The 4518-nt window shown below is 33.5% G+C and overlaps 1 long non-coding RNA gene across 4 annotated transcripts; it reads left to right on the top strand.

Annotated features, from left to right (window-relative positions):
- The first annotated feature begins 260 nt into the window (after window positions 1-260).
- Window positions 261-3112, top strand: LOC145105524 (uncharacterized). Of its 4 annotated transcripts, XR_013707347.1 has the most exons (7): window positions 267-831; window positions 938-1117; window positions 1204-1239; window positions 1409-1463; window positions 1551-1933; window positions 2231-2512; window positions 2804-3112. It is a non-coding gene; the product is annotated as an uncharacterized LOC145105524 (long non-coding RNA). The 4 variants fall into 4 exon arrangements; XR_013707342.1 differs by having other exon boundaries at window positions 261-831; window positions 1409-1933; XR_013707345.1 differs by having other exon boundaries at window positions 261-831; window positions 1409-1933; window positions 2798-3112.
- Window positions 3113-4518: the final 1406 nt, after the last annotated feature.

Raw genomic sequence — 4518 nt, 5'->3', positions numbered from 1 at the left:
TATATACATTTATTTATATTTTAACACAATTTATAATATATATATATATATATATATATATATATATATATATATATATATATATATATATATATATATATACACTACCTTATAATAGAAATCTCACTATTTTCATAAATAGATTCATTATAATAATAATATTTTTTAAGACGTTCAAGTCTTTTAGCTTAAAGTACAACCAATCATTAATATAATAATATTATAATATCTATCTTACAAATTATAATGTTACGGATACAAGTATTAACAACACCTTTAAATCAGTATTTCCTTACTTTCAGGATTAAAGAGGGATTGAATTAGTATTTTAAATAATTTTGAGTTTTTGATCCAACATTCCAGCTCCTTAAATTTTTGACGTATCCAATTTAAATTAAATGGTACAAAATGTAATGCAATATGTATAAATACCGAATGCAATACATACCTGGCTTCTTATCCTTCTCTGTTATCTCTGTTTATTTTGACCTGGTCTTTAGCCTATATCTCAGTAAATAAATCCCAAATTCGAAAACTCTGATTCTCCCCCACCCCTTCTGTCTTCCTCTATGATAAATTCAAGGTATACGTTTTCGCTATCTTCTAATTCATTTCCTTTTATTACTTTTTTCTCTATGTTCCGTGATATCAACCGACGAGTACATCACCACAAATGGGAAGCTTCACCAGCACCTTCGATAATCAAGAAATGATAAACTTTCACCACCATCGCATCAAAGTCGTCGCCTCGGAGAACCCTAACCCTAACCAACGTTCACAACCACCGCCACTCGGCTCAAACGCCATTATCGGTTGTTTGTTTAATTTCAGGTTCGTGTGCTTCCTTTTTATTCAAGTTTTCCTTTGATTTTATGGAATAATGGGATTTTGTTGTGTATAAATGAAATTCGGGGTTCCATGTACATGGGTTGTGCAGATATAACGGTGCTCACATCTCCACCCATGTCACTGCACGCCACCACAATGGGCAACAGTCATCATGACATTCACCACCATTACTGATAATCTGAATCTTATCCTTCATCTTCATTTTCTCTTTAACCAAATCCTAGATTCATGGCCTTCACATCTCATATTCGTATTTACCACCTTACAGGTAAGAAATTCTATCAAATGATTTACCCCTTCACTGACCTTCTTAATGTTTATCTTTATGTTGTAATTTTTGTCTTTTAATCGCAGGGTATGCAATTTATGGAGAATATTTCCATAGAGGAGGTAATTATTTCCTCTTTCACCATTTAAAGGCTCCCTTTTTTGTTTAATTGCATAAATATTTGATTATGATGCAAATCTGATATGACTTAATGTGTATATGTGTTTCTTGGAGTTGTTTGCAAAGACTCATATTTTATTTGGTTTCAGAATTTTTGTAAAAATTTTGCAGGAAGTTGTATCTGGAGTAAGAAAGCGACATGAATCAGAAAAAGAGGGTTTCATAGGTTCAATTTCTTCATTTCCTTCTCTGAATGTGGTAGTTTTGGTTTAACAAATTCGATTTCACAATCTCATTGATATGTTTTCTTTAGGTTTGAAAGAGGCTTTTCATGTCTAGATGAAAATGAACCAGAACCCGATTAAAATCGGGTTTGTTATTTAGGATTTGGAACTTTTGATGTACTTTAAAAGAGGAGCCTTTGATTGTATAACAATATGTACTATATAGTGATTCACGCTCATATGTTCATATGTGGATACTTACAATGATAACAGTAGTGAAAGCATATGAAGAAGACAATCATCAAATGGTTTTAGACAAAAAAAAAAGGGTTTCTAGAGAGAGATGATCATGGATTGGATAAAGTTAAAGAAGAATCAGATGCGGAATATTGGGTTATTATTATTTGAAAATGCCATTGAAAACCAGAGAAAGAGGAGCAATTGGAAAAAAGAAGCAATTCATATGAAGATGGTAATTTAAAGAAAGATTTTTTTCTGTTTCATGCATTCTCGATTTGTGTGTGTGTGTGTCTTTCTTCTTATTTTGTTAAATCATTTATATGACAAAAGAAAACAATAATCATTGCTCACGTTATGATGAATCTAGAAGAAATGTGCAAAATTTAGCCAAAATCGATGGCATTAGTAAAACACTACATGTATTTTGTCTCACGGGAAGTACTAAAAGAAACATTTTAAGTGTTGTTAGGTTATTGCTTTTTGCTTTTATTCTTTAGCTATTAGTTGATTTGATCAGTCAGTTTTTCAGGCTTGGTATAACTTGAGAGTTTGGTATACATGCGATCTTCCACCTTCATCGTTTGGAGCACATGGTGTATGATGCCTTCTTGATTAATAATCATCTTTTTGTATCGTAACCCAACTTCTATGATTATCCTTGGTTAAGTGTTTAATCTTATGACGAATTGTTACGTGTGATTCTATTTACATCACTTTCATCCTGCAAATGCCAATGTCAATGTTGTTGCCTCTTCTTCAGTCCATGCAACTATTGTTTGTACATCATCAGTACCCAGTCCACCAACTCAAGGTTAGGTGTTCTGAATCCAACTTTATTAATGTTGTACAAGTATTTACAAAAATACCCTTTCATCTACTTTCTGGCTTCTTAGTTTTCAACTTCGGACTGTGAAGTAGATCTCAAATCTTCAAATGCAATGACATGTTATTTATTTCGAATGTGAAGTAGATATTGAACTTTCTAGCTTCTTAGGGATGTCATTGATGTAATCTTTGTATTTGAAACATATTTATTTTTTCTCACATATTATGTTATTTCCAAGCTAAATTATAGGCACTGATAGATCTTGGACAGTTGCAGGAACATATGTTGCTGCACATGGGATTTACATTTCTTAGATCATCCATCTAAAGCAAAAAATTTGTTGGCAGCTAGAGGTCTGTAACATGAAAGGAACCCTCAAACATTGAGTTTTATGAGTGGTAAATTTGGCAAGTGGTAATTAAGAACAAAATGAATAGGTATCCAAATTTATTTCGGTTTTCAAACTATGAGTAAAAAATGTGCAAGTTCAACTGTTTGAAGACATAGTTTTCTTCTTCTGATTTGTTGAAATCCTCCTCTTAACATGGTGTTATTCTTTTTTTCTTATGTAGTTTTGTAGGTGTTTTGTTAGCTAAGTTTCTTATTCGTAAGAGACATTTAGTTTTTGTTTAGTTCTATTAATTTTTCGTTCGTTTATATAATTTATCACAATTCACAATTCACAATGACACCCTCTCTGTGTTCGTCTTAACTATTATTGAAAGGACAGGATCAGTATGACCTCTGGCTCAAGGCCTTTCTCTCTATAGTTAATATCCTCAAAGAGAAATTCAAAGCTTTTAGGTCCAAAAAGGTTTAGTGGTGGTATATATATAAAAGCTGGAACTATTGAAGATAATCTTTCAACATCAAAATAACGGTAGTCTATTTACATACAATTCAGCTCTTTTGGATTTGATAAGTAAGCCACCACCATACATAAATGGGTGAGTTTATCCAAGCCACTAACAAATTTGGATTCATAGGAAATATTTGTTTTTGATAAACCAATAGTTAGAGTTGTGTTGAACAACCCCTCTGTCCATCAGATATACAATGCAAAATAAGAAATCTAAGCATAGTGGATACAAAATCCAAAGAGTTGCAAACCTTGTCTTTTTTTTTTGTTAAAAAATAGACATGTCGTGTATATATGTCAAGAACATATACGAGTGTATGGTAAATCAGTCAAAGTATGAGCTAAAATCAACCATCTAATCTTCATGTAGGTAACCAAATCAAGATATGAAAACAAAATTTATATATATTTAAAACCGAGATACGAAAAAAGACATGTTGAACTTCTAATATTGTAACACCCAAAAATTCAAACCAATTTAAACTTTTAAAAACATTTCAAACCATTAAAAATCATTACAACTTTGTTTTCAAAATGTATAATATCAGAGTTCTCCCAGAAACATAGACAAAACATGAGGAGCTGTACGATCACGCCTTCGCCTTGCCGCGATCCCCTGATGTACCTGAAACAATAAACTGAAACTGTAAGCCCGAGAGCTTGGTGAGTTCCCCCAAAATACCGATACACATACAGTCCACATAAACATATCATAACAAACTGAACAACATGTAATGGGTAGCCAGCTTTACAGACTGGATTACCCCTGAGCCCACAGTACGAGTCTCCCTTTAGCCCATAACTGGAATGCTCCCGAGCCCACAGTACGAGTCTCCCTTTAGCCCGTAACTGGAATGCTCCCGAGCCCACATTGTGAGTCTCCCTTTAGCCCGTAACTGGAATGCTCCTAAGGTCTATTGGCTACCGCACGGAGCAGTACAACCTCAACCCATCCACATAACATATAACATACCACATAACCACTGAGCATGCAATAATCATATAACATCACAGGTAGTCCTATAGGTCTACCTAACTGGCATAACCACTAGCATGCAACACTAACTCATACTCAACATCTAACACTGCTAGGATAACATGTCTAATGGGCCGGCCTTGGTGCCTTAGACCC

Source organism: Lactuca virosa, chromosome 1 (genome assembly GCF_052849685.1).
Source record: "Lactuca virosa cultivar CGN04683 chromosome 1, Lactuca_virosa_CGN04683_v6, whole genome shotgun sequence".
Taxonomy (NCBI): domain Eukaryota; kingdom Viridiplantae; phylum Streptophyta; class Magnoliopsida; order Asterales; family Asteraceae; genus Lactuca; species Lactuca virosa.
This window is presented reverse-complemented; position numbering and strand designations above follow the sequence as displayed.